A 12,932-nucleotide genomic window follows, 5' to 3' on the forward strand; every position below is an offset into this window, starting at 1 on the left:
ACAAAATGAGGTGGCCCCAACAATTCAAAGATAGTAAAGAGTAATTGCTGCTGCTCTCACAGAGGACTGGTGTTCAGTTTACAGGACACATATGGCGGCTTACAATAGCCTATAACTCCAGTTTCAGAACATCGGATGCTTTCTTCTGGTTTCCACAGACACCAGACATACAATGCATTTACAGGCATGCAGGCAAACCACTCATACACATAAACTAAAAATAAGTATTTTCTGAAAAAAAAAAGATAAAGGAAAAAGAGCTGTGACCCACCCCTAGAAAGTGTCACAGCACACCCTCTTAGGATCTGGGAGACACACGATAGCACAGTCTCTACCCAAAGGTCAGAAACCTCAAGTCTCCCCACCTCTTCTTTCAGTTGCTACTCCAGAGGCATGCCTAACCCACCCATAAAACTGATCAGCTCCATCTGTGGTCATAAGGCCATAGCTAAGGATAAGGAGCCTTTACTGCCTCAGGAAATGGAGCTCATCAGAGCTATAAGACCCGGTGGGTTAGTCCAGACAAGGCTGCAGACAGAGGACAAGAGGCTATTAGCTCCTTCCCATCCTGAGCAAGGTCTAGCAACTTCAGGTCTGGCCAGTGTGCAGTTCTATTATACAAATGAAATTAAGGAACAAAAAGAAACTAAAAATGCTTTTTCTGTAACTGGTACTCCTTCCTTGTGACGCCCAGGATCCCGTGGTGTGCCATGTGCTCATCAGTACCAGAATCTGAGTACTATCTCAGAGATGGCTTCAAAAGACCTACAAAGAACTATGTTGGACCCATGGTTCCATGAAGAAACTAATGATAGTGCCCTGCCAAGGTCTATGAGAGTTAACTACTAGGTTAACCTAGGTCAAGTCATACCTCCACTGTGCATCTATGAAAGAGGGGGCCAGTGTGCTGTCAGTCTCGTCTCCATCAGACTACATGGCTCCTGCAGGTAGGTATCATGATAGGAGTAATGATAGGAGTAGCAGGTACAGAAAGAGACATTGAGCTATGAACAGTGTAAGTGTTCCTTGGCTCTCCCAACTGCCCGCTGAAGTGTTTCTCTTATTCACGATCCTTATCGCAAACACAGTCAAACTTCAGCAGGAACTCATGGATTTCTAAGTTTCCACTATCCCATGTTTCTGCAATATCTCTAGAGCCAGCAAGTGGCGCTATACACACACAAAGAAACTAGTCCAAAACCAAACCAAAATCCTGACTGGTACACAGAAGGGATGACTGACAAGTCCTACACCATGGCTCATAGTTATGATGGCAAAGGTTACAAAGTGGAGAAGGCTGGGGAGTATAGCTCAGCGGTACAAGGATTATAAATTTCTGTCCAGTTCTTTCCTAATGTGCTTTTTGGCACCTCACAGAGGGAAGAGGGGCTATGCGTATAGGAGCCCTTCTTATACCACAAGTCAAGTTTCTCACAAAACTAGGAAAAGCTACTTTAGAAAACTCTATAAGGCAGCAGCAGAGGCAGTCCCTTTGTGAGAAAACACCAAAAGCGGGGTATCCAAAAGCCTCTGATCAGGTTTCTGCTTTCCACCCTCATCTGCAAGAACACATCTTTCAGACAGTCCAGCTATACGCCTTTAAAAACACAACCAGAGAACTTGTAAGATCCCTGCCCCCGTACCTGGAAGCCTCTTCCACCTCATGCATCTGAACTTTGTGCTTCTTGTGTCAAGGCAAAGACCACTAGGAACATTTGCCAGGTACTAAGCCCCACCCCTGACCTATGAGAAGGCCATGGTCTAGCTCTTACTCATTTTAGGACTGCTGGCCCAGTGCTTGTGAATTCAGTTATTAAACAACATGAAGCAGTCTCCATACACTCTGCCCCTACCCCCTTCCTAGAAGGAGGGTTCCTGACACAAAACAGGAAGTTCACAGGACAACAAAGGCCCCTCTTAAAATGTTATCGGATAGCAGGGCAGCAGCGGCAGCGCACGCCTGTAATCCCAGCACTCTAGGAGGCAGAGGCAGGCGGATTTCTGAATTCGAGGCCAGCCTGGTCTACAGAGTGAGTTCCAGAACAGCCAGAGCTATACAGAGAAACCCTGTCTTGAAAAAAAAACAAATAAAAAAAAAAATGTTGTTGGATGGAGTTAGCAAACCATGAATTCTTCAGCGGTCTGGCAAGAGACTGCTTTGGAATGAAAATTAAAGTGCAAGTCTCAGAAAGAAAGCACTGGGTAATCAAGAACACAGGACAGCAGGACTGGATCATGGATTCTGCTCACTGGGGTAAATTAGACACTGACTCTTGCTCTCTCTCATTCTCTCCAAAAGGAAATCAGCAGAGAGAGTACAGGCTACTGATTATAGCTCTGGGTCCACTCACTGTTCAATTCAACTGCCTCATCTTTCCCCTGTTCCTGATGCTCCCAGGAGGAATATCCACTGGTAAACACCCCAGCCCTGCCTCATAGGCAGGTGGGACGGGCATCATCAACACAGGCAGGAGGGAACCGGGCACAGATGGTCAGGTCCTACTCTCCTCTCCACCAGGGAGCAGGCTGCTCATGCCCGTCCTGGTCATCTACTGGAGAGTAGACACGGAAAACCAATCAACCAATCAACCAATCAACCAACCAACCAGCCAGCCAGCCAACCAGCCAGCCAACCAGCCAACCGGCCAACCAGCTAGCCAGCCAGGGACTCACTCACAATTCTATCCTCAGTGTAACCAGCAATAAAGGTAATATTTTGACCATCATCTGATAGTTCATTTTATTTATTTTACTAGTTGTTGGTTGTTTTTTTTTTTTTTTTAAGTTTGAGGGATTCAGTACAAGTCTGAATAATTGATATGAGATTTTCAGTTCCTATCTCTTCCTGTTTTCCCAAATATCAATGTGAAGGCTTTGCCAATACACATCCTGTTCTGGAGAAGTTGGGTGGTTCCTGAGGAAAAGTCCTACAGAATTTTATACTTGACTGAACCCCAGGAATGAGTTATTTGCCTATTCTGCCTGTACCTAAGGAGAAGCTCTATTTATAGACAAGTCCCGGGGTGGGTATAATAGAGTAACCATCCGACGTGAACATGTGGCTGAGAATCACCAAATCAGAAGAGCATTCAATGCCAAAGAAGCCAAAGTATGCAGATATAGTATCCCAAACAGATGAAAAATCCTTGTATTTTTCATCATATAATTTCCAACTACAAGAAATAAAGACAGGGTCCTCAAAGTTTACAGAAAGAGACAGTGTAGAAAAGGTCAGAACAAAAGTCACAGCTACAGGTCTCCAGAGCAGCATATGGGTGTGGTGAAGAAGGAGTTAAAAATTAACCTTAGCTTCTTTTCCTTTTATATGTGCGCTAAACATATTACAAAATTTATAATTTTAACCATTTAAAATATGTTCAGTGCTACTACTAACATTCACAACCCTGTGCAACAATCATTACTATAAAGTTCCAGAACCTTCCTTGCCATCCTCAAATTGCTATACCTATTTAGAAGGCAGTTCCTGTCTCAGTTAGGGTTTCTATTGTTATGAAGAGACACCATGACCATAGTAACTCTTATTAAAAAAAAAACATTTAAGCTGGACAGTGGTGGCGCACACCTTTAATCCCAGCACTCTGGGAGGCAGAGGCAGGAGGATTTCTGAATTTGAGGCCAGCCTGGTCTACAGAGTAAGTTCCAGGACAGCCAAGGCTACACAGAGAAACCCTGTCTCGAAAAACAAAAAAAAAAACCAAAAAACAAAACACACAGAAGAAAGAAAGAAAGAAAGAAAGAAAGAAAGAAAGAAAGAAAGAAAGAAAGAAAGAAAGAAAGAAAGAAAGAAAGAAGAAAGAAAGAAAGAAAGGAAAGAAAGAAAGAAAGAAAGAAAGAAAGAAAGAAAGAAAGAAAGAAAGGGGAAGGGGAAGGGGAAGGGGAAGGGGAAGGGGAAGGGGAAGGGGAAGGGCAAGGGGAAGGGCAAGGGCAAGGGGAAGAGGAAGGGGAAGGGGGAAGGGGAAGGGGGAAGGGAAAGGGGAAGGGGAAGGGAAAGGGGAAGGGGAAGGGAAAGGGGAAGGGGAAGGGGAAGGGCAAGGGCAAGGGGAAGGGGAAGGGGAAAGGAAAGGGAAAGGGGAAGGGGAAGGGGAAGGGGAAGGGGAAGGGAAAGGGGAAGGGAAAGGGAAAGGGAAAGGGAAAGGGAAAGGGAAAGGGAAAGGGAAAGGGAAAGGGAAAGATGAAAACCATTTAAATGGGGCTGGTGTACGGTTCAGAGGTTTAGTCCATTATTGTCACGGTGGCAAGACATGGCAACTTGCCCCAAAGCTCCAGCTCTGACCACTGCTACAGTGGGTAGTAGCTTATTTATTTGTTGTTTATTTATTATTTGTTTCTCATTTAAATGACTGGATCTTGAGGACTCTGTCTCAATCTCTAGATTGATCCATCGATAAATAGTTAGCATCTGATGGCATTGTTGAGTGATTATGAAAATTAAGAGGGAATAAGTTTCCAGGGGTCTGGAGAGACACTCAGCGGTTAGAGCACTGGCTGCCCTTCCAGAGGGCCTGAGCTTGGTTCCAGCATACACATTGTGGCTCACAGCCACCTGAGCACCTCTGGCCTAGAAGACAGACAGTAGATTGGAGAAACGCCCCAGAAAGACCTTGTCCCCAACTTCTCATCTGTCTGCTGCTCCCTGGCCACGATGAGGAGACCTTTGCTTCACCATGTCCCTCCACACCTCTGAAAAGCCTGTATCAAAATAAATCCCTTCTCCCTTAAGGTGTTCTCTCGGGTACAATGAGACAGCAGCTAACAACTAACTGCATTTACAAAAAAGCCAGCTCGCGACAGAGAAAGGTCTCATCGTTGAATTGGCACTGAGGACAACAACAGGTAAAAAATAACCGAGTGTTCTTGACGTGCAAGCTGACAACTTTCTATTCACACTTTACATGTTCCTTTAAGCTAAGTTCTCTTCTCCAATAATTAGTTTCATAAATCCATTCAAACATGGCTCAAAGCCAAAAGGGTATATTAAGTTGTAGGAAGAGGTTAGAAATGAAGTGCATGTTCAATATAAGAGATTAAAATACGAGTAAATCTACATAGTTGAACATTCTGAGATAATCAAAACACACATGTGCTGATGTATATAATGCTGATAAACAAGCAAAAATTTATACAAGGCATTGTTAAATAAATAAAAAAAATAACAAGCAATATGAGTTATAAAACATGGCTTCCTGTTTTTAAACTACACTGGGGACTGACCCCAGGTCTTTAATCTGGTGCAATTCCACTGAACTAAACCCTGGCTCCACTTGTTTTGGTTTCTAAGAATTATTTATGTGTATATCTGTGTGTCTGCTTGAGCGCGCATTTGCGCGCACACACATATACACACACACACCCACAGTCTGCAGGAGTCAGATTAAATCTGTATGTCTGTATACACACACAGTGCCTATGTGTATATCTGTATGTCTATACACACACACACACACACACACAGTGCTTTATGTGTATATCTGTATGTCTGTACACACACACACACACACACACACACTGCCTGTAGCAATCAGATTCCTTGAAGCTACCTGGAGTGGATGTAGAGAACTGCACTCAAGCCTGCTGAAGAGCTCTTAACCACTGAGCCATCTCTCTAGGTCTCCACATACATACAAAAGGGGGAGGGATAAAAACTAACCAATTAAATATAGTTTTTGCATTATTTTTTGAAAATAAGGGAAAAAGTTCAGGTATAGCCTTATAAGGCCTTCTAGTTAATCACAGAAGGCAATTAGCCACACACAGAGATATAAGCTTGTGAATGAGTCAATTCTGCGCATAAACCCAGACAGGCAGGTAGTGGGTATTAAATGCTGCCTTTAAAGAGTGAGCAGAGGGATAATGCCCATCTTGTCTCTCCTCTAGTACTCCAACTCTTTTACTTCAAAGAGTCATTTCTGTTGGCTTGTCTTGAGATCTGGCCTTGATCCAAAGGCTATCAGCGCCAAAACTAACAGGCTGAAGAGAGACAAAGAGGCATTGAGGAGCAGGACATGGGGACTAGCCACCACGAGTATAATGCAGAACCACCCTGGCACCTTGTAGCCACCTCTCCAGCAGACGACCTCCTATAGAAGCCAGGGACACTTTCAGAACCTACTCCTGTGTCTGAAACTCATTTTCCTTGGGGGCCACTTGGCATCTTTACTTTTAAAACTGAAGTGAAACTGCTGTGGAGAAGCTGGCTGTGAGGACTGAGGCCTAAGGTCCCTGTTCCTAACCGTATCTACTTCAAGGGTGAGAACACCAGCTGTGTGGGAGCCCATGGGTGAAGACAAGCTCACCTGTACTAATGCAGTTGTGTGGATATATGTTTGTCCTTAGGCAAAAAAGAACAAAAAATTAACATATTCACCAACACAAAAGGTATGGCAAGCTGAGTAAAAGTGGAACAAAGTTTGCCCTGCTAGTGGCATGTCGTCACTGACACCCTTCATCCTGCCATCTTTACTGTTCTGTGGTCTTGTCATCCACATGAAGACAGACTGTCCCAGACTCAAACCATTCCTAAGCAAATGCAGAAAGCAGAGTAGCTTGAGGAGCAGGTAATGAGGCCAGTGACAGAGTATGTGCCTAAAAAGCAGAGTGGCTCATTTCTGAACAAATCACACGAGCTGCCTGCCTTCTACAAAATGGTAATACACTACTCAAGGTAGTGGCTCACGTACTTGGAAGGCAGAGGCAAACGGATCTCAGTGAGTTCTAGGATAGCCAGGGCTACACAAAGAAACTCTGTCTTGCAAAATCAACCACCACAACAACAAAATGGGAAAACTATCCACTCAGGGGGAACACCAGGTGGAGCACAGCAGGTTTGGGGATCTGTGTTTGGCACAGAGTGAGGGCTGTTCCTGTTTCTGGTATTAAAGCCTTACATTTACATGTGGACCTAACTGGACTCACAGCTCAGTATCACTTAAAACCACAGTCACATGTTCCTGCTGGAGGTGCTGCTTAGTGACAGAGCATGTTCTCAGCATGCACTAGAGGCCTATGTGCCAGGGGAATATAGAACCTAGAACCCTTAGTGCTCCTAATTACTCTGGAATAGGTACAGAACCAGACTTTGGAGGTAAGGTGGGGGAGGCAGTGATGGACTCATTTAATTTGCATCATTTGTTAAAGAACTTCATAATTAATACAATCTCTGTAAGACTGGGTGTAACATGAGTTCCTGTAAACCAAGCACTAACGTAGTTCAAACAGGAAGAGTACCATGAGTTTGAGAGGTGTGTGTGTGTGTGTATGTGTGTACATGCACGCGTGCTACAATTAAAGGTGTGTGCCACCACTGCCCTCCTTATCTTTTGAAATCTTTTCAATGCTGTTAATTTTTAAAGAATATTCTACACCCACATCAAATGAAATATTAAATAACAATAAATATTATAAGGAATACAAGAAAAACTGGATAATTTTACCATCTAGAAATAACATTGTTCAAATTTTAGAGAAGTCAGGCATGGTGAAAGAGCTATAATGTTGGTGATGAGACTAAGGCAGGAGGATCATCTAAGACTAAAGACAGCCTAGGCTACACAGTGAGTTCTCAAATACCCTAAGCTACAGCAAGATCCAGGAGGGGGGAGGGGAAGAAAGGAAGTTGGGCTTCTGGGTAGTGAATTCTGGTTTACCTGAGTGCTGAGTGCAGTGTTTGCCCGAGGCTTTAGCCACAGGACAAACTAAATGACTTTCCATGAAGGCTTTGGAGCAAGGACTATCAATTCCCGACTGCAGACGAACATGTAACAGAAGGTATCAGACACCACTGGAAGGACTGGAGGTGAAAGGTCAGCAGCAGTAGTGATGCAGCCCCAGGGAAAACTGTTCTCAGAGTCCATCACTGCCTGCAGGGTTTGCTATGCTTTGGGCAGGGTCATTCCTACTGATTATGACGAGCCTGGAATTCCTCCCAGTTTCTCAACTGTCTGATAATAATCTGAATCTTCCCCCCCCCCCACCTCCCATCCCCATAACAAACTGTAACATTCAGTTCTACAGTTCTCAGTGCATTTTCTGGGTCCTTCCAGAGAAGCGAACATTAGGGTAATTTTGCAAATTCCACAATGCAGATTAGGCATTAAAGTCAGCCCTATGAACTGTTCTAATTTTGCAGCTGATTCATAATCCATATGTACAGGGTAACATATTCAGATAAAGATATATGAGTAAACAAGTTTAAACATATGAAATAATTGTTTTGTTGTTACTGAGTGTGTGGAGTGGTAGCTTGAGCTCATTTTGTTTTGCTTTTTGAGACAGTGTCCCTATGTCACTCTGGCTGCTGTGGAATACCTTATGTAGCGCAAGCTGGCCTCAACCGTGGCCATCCTGATGAGGACCATAACACTCAGTCATGCATTGGTTTTGTGCTCAAGTTTCACTTGTATGTCATATCTTACTATGCCAATAAACGACCTTTTATAGTGCTATCTACAAATTTGTCATCTATTTAACAACTTCCCTATAGATGGAGGCTTATATGAACAAATTTTGCTACTGTCAGCAATACTGTGATGAACATTACAGTATTTATTCCTGTGTAGGACTTAGCTCTTAACATTTAATAATTCCCAGAAATGTGCCAGAGATACAGCTAAAAAACAAAAATTTTCATTTTTCTGATTTTTCTGTCATACTTCAAAACTTTTCCTACTTTTTAGTACTTCCCTTTCTTTTTATTGTCTGTTGTTTTGTTTTGTTTTGTTTTGAGAGAGTGTCTCCTGTAGCTCAGGCTGGTCTCAAACTCACTATGTAATTAAAGATGACCCTAAATTCATCTTCCTGCGGAGTGCTGGGATTGTATGCATTAGCCATGTGTGGCTTCCTTTCCGTGCTTTCATGGCTAAATGTTTTTGTATTAACTCTCGGATGCATGTGGATTTTCCCTGGTGGGATGACTAAAAGAGGAGCCGTGCTTGACTCAGTGGTTCCTAGCCACTCAGTAAGTGATTCAAGATTCCCCTTAATCCAACATTCCGCCCATCCACACCACCTCCCCACATACTTACCTGGGCCCATTTCTGGAAGTGCTTATGACAATTGAACATACAGGCTGTTTCTGTTCTGTTTGAGTCAGGGTCTCACTATGCAACCTTTGCTGGCCTGGAACTCACTATGTAGACCATGCTAGCCTGAAACTCACAAAGATCCTCCTGCCTCTGCATCCAGAGTGCTGCTGGGACTACAGGTGTGAACCACCATGCTCTGGAGAACATGTTTTTAATGATTTCAATTTTTACATTTAATTCTGATTAATGGAAAGGGAAATCAATGTGGTTCTTTTTTTCCGTCCGTTCCTGTTCATTTATGACAGTGTCTCCTCAGTAGCCTAGGCTGGCCTCAGACCTGCAGCCATTCTACCACATTAGGTTGCTGAGTGCTTGAGAATACAGGCATGTGCCACACACCCAGCTTTAACTGGGTTCTTTATGGAGTTCACAAATGAACTTCTGAGCAGCTATCTGACTGCCTCAGTTACCCCTACTAATTCATAGCGCCTCTATAAACATACATGTAACTCCTGTGGTGTTTTGAATAAGAATGGCTCCCATTGGTTCATATGTTTCAATGCTTGGCCATCAGAGAGTATCACTACTTAGAAGGATTAGGAGATACAGCCTTGTTAAAGTAGTGTGGCCTTGTTTCAGAATCCCAAGCTATACCCAGTGGCTGGCTCAAGTGACCCCTGACCCTTCCTGCTGCCTGCAGATCCAGACATAGGGCTGGCTCTCAGCTATCTCTCCCCATTATGTCTGCCTGTGTACTGACATGCTCCTACCATGCTGACAATGGACTAACACTGAAATTGGAAGCAAGTCCTAACTAAATATTTTCTTTTCTAAGAATTGTCTTGGGAGAGTGGAGAGATGGCTTAGTAGTTAAGTGCCTGTATTGCTGTTTTAGAGGACCAGAGTTCAGATTCCAGCACCGCATCAGGCAGCTGACAAAACTCCAGTTCCTGGGATTCTGATACCACCTTCTGGCCTCTGTAGGCACCTGCACATATGTGGTACATATAAACTAATGCAGACAAATAAAAAATAATAATTATAAAAATTTTGCCATGTGAAGTGATGCCCTCCTTTATAGCCAGCACTTGGGAGTCAGAGGCAGGTGGATCTGAGTTCCAGGCCAGCCTGGTCTACAGAGTTCCAGGACATAGAGTTTCACAGGAAAACCCTGCCTTGGAAAACAAATAACAAAAACCAAATAAAGAGTTGCCTTAGTCATGGTATCTCTTCCCAGCAACAGAACACTAAGATACCACCTCAGGCTTTTATCATGATGTGTGTCCAGCTGCCCATTGTTAACACTGTGACACAAATAACATTAGAATTATACTTAGAATTCCTATTACTTTTTCTATCTGAGCTTGTGATTCATATTGTCAAGTCTCAAGAGAAAACTCATCCTGTAGGGTGAGGGCTGGGGGGAGACGATTCAGGCAGCAAAGTGTCCACTGTACACACATGAGGACCTGTGTTCAGATCCCCAGTGCTCACATAAAAGCAGGACGTGGTAGCACATATATATCCTAAGCTCTGGGTGTGTGGAGCCCGCTGGCCAACCACTCTAGGAAGGAACCTGATAGCAATCTCTGGGCTCCAAATGTACATATACACACAAACATACACTCACACATATATTGTCTGTATACACAGTAATTTCAGAGAGAGAGAGAGAGAGGGAGAGAGGGAGGGAGGGAGGGAGGGAGGGAGGAAGAAGGAAGGAAGGAAGGAAGGAAGGAAGGAAGGAAGGAAGGAAGGAAGGAAGGAAGGAAGGAAGGAAGGAAGGAAGGAAGGAAGGAAGGAAGGAAAATAAATCCTTGCTAGGCTCTGTGGTGTCACAGGTGTTCCCAATAGGTGGGAAGGCTGAGACAGGGTTGTTTGGACGTAGGAGTTCAAAGTCAGTTTGAGTATCCAAACTTAACGAAGAGGGAGAGAGAAGCTAAGGTCATGGTTTAGTGGCATGCAGCCTGCTTCATGAGTGTGGGAGGGGAGAGGGAGGTCTGAAGCTCTTGGCTTTAACTGGGTGGTACTCACTGTCTACACTTCTGAGGTCACAAGGATGTCCTCCTGCCCACAGACATTTACTTTAAGCATGCTCCTCCCACAACCCATCCCCCCTTTTCACCCTCTCCATTCTCATTAGTCCCCTTTGTCTGTCAGATGGCTTTGCTTATATTTCCATGACATAGATGTTTGGTTTTTAAAAGTATTTTAGTATGCCCTTCACATTTCTAATCATAATTACTTTCATAATACTTTAAAATATAGAAACAAAATGTTAGTGAGTGAAACCAGCAAAACAAAAGTCCAATCATCTGTTGGTCAAATCGGAGTACTATCCCCATTTTATTGTGTTCAACACAGCCCCACACAGATGATAAGGCAACTGCCATCCTCTTGGGAACAGCAAGACTGAACCACTGGCTCTATGTAGTCAGTACTGTAATAAATTCTCCACTGGGGTTAAAGTTAGATTCTAGGTAAGAATGAAAATGTCCACCCAGTGCCTGGCTCACAAAGGCAGTGAGTCCAAGAACAAAGCAAACTGTAGAGAGAAAGCAGCTACAAAATAACAGAGGACATGCTGGGAAACTGTGATGGCCATTCCTGGTTGTCAGTTTGACTACATCTGAATTAACTAAAATCCAAATGGCTAGGTATACCTATGAGAGCTTTTCTTGTTTTGTTTTGTTTAAAGATTTATTTATTTTACGTAATGAGTACACTGTTGCTGTCTTCAGACACACCAGAAAAGGGCATTAGATCCCATTACAGATGGTTGTGAGCCACCATGTGGTTGTTGGGAATTGAACTCAGGACCTCTGGAAGAGCAGTTAGCACCCTTAACTGTTGAGCCATCTCTCTGGCCCAAGTGCTTTTCTTTTTCCCACTTAAATAAATCCACTTTTAATCTGGATCTTTTGAGGCACCTTTATCTTGGCCACACCTCCTGCTGGTAGCCGACATAAGTGACTTGTCTGCTTGCTCTCGCTGGCACGCCCATTTCTTCAGGACTCTGGCACACACTGAAGACCAGCTGAAATACCAGCCTTGCAGACTGAACCGCTACTGGATGCTTGGGCCTTCCACTGGTAAGTCCATCTATTGTTGGACTAGCTGACTCACAGGTTCTACGCCATTTAAGAAATAAGTTCTGTTCTTCTAGGACACTCCAACTAATAGAAAATATTTCTGAGCTCCTATGAAACTAACATGCCCTTGTCATTTTTGAGGCTCTGTCTGCCAGCTCTATAACCTACTTAGCAGTAAGGGAAATCTGAAACTGTCTGATCAGTCCCAAGGATAAAGTAACACTCCCCAGGTAGCCAAGTCCTATAAATAGGCTTCTAATGGCTTTTCTCTTTTTAGACAAGAAAGAATTCAATTTGCTTTCCAACCTTAAGAATCTGAACTCCAGAGAGACGCTGGATATAAGGAACACAAATGAGCCAAGCACAGTGGCACACCCTGTGATCTCAGTACTCAGAAAACAGAGGTACAGATTGCCACAAGTTCAAAGCCAGTCTGGGTTACTTAGAAAGTTCCAGGCCAGCCCAAGCTAAGCAGCAAGAATGCTTCAAAAACGAGGAGGAGAAGGAGGAGGAGAAGAAACACCAACAACAAACATCACAAACAAGTAGGAATAGTTGGGTAGGTCACACCAGCTAACATTAAACAATACTGCATTAGGATTAGATGGTCTATGACACCTTACCCATATCCTTCTGACAACGCTGAGGAGAGCGATTCAGCAGAGCAAACAGCCATACACCCTCATACTGCCTTCCTCATACAATTCAAAATTCCAATAAAACTGTCTTTACTAGCCTAGCCAGACACAGTGGGGCAGATCTGTAAGTCTAGTTCTTGGGAGGTAGAGACAAGAGGAGA

General features: G+C 43.7%; 1 protein-coding gene across 1 annotated transcript in view; it reads right to left on the bottom strand.

Annotated features, from left to right (window-relative positions):
• Mlxip (MLX interacting protein) overlaps positions 1-12,932 on the bottom strand; it is a 57,996-nt gene that overhangs the window by 18,993 nt on the left and 26,071 nt on the right. The gene's annotated exons all lie outside the window — the stretch shown is intronic.

The sequence above is a fragment of the Apodemus sylvaticus genome, chromosome 22, assembly GCF_947179515.1.
Source record: "Apodemus sylvaticus chromosome 22, mApoSyl1.1, whole genome shotgun sequence".
Classification (NCBI taxonomy): domain Eukaryota; kingdom Metazoa; phylum Chordata; class Mammalia; order Rodentia; family Muridae; genus Apodemus; species Apodemus sylvaticus.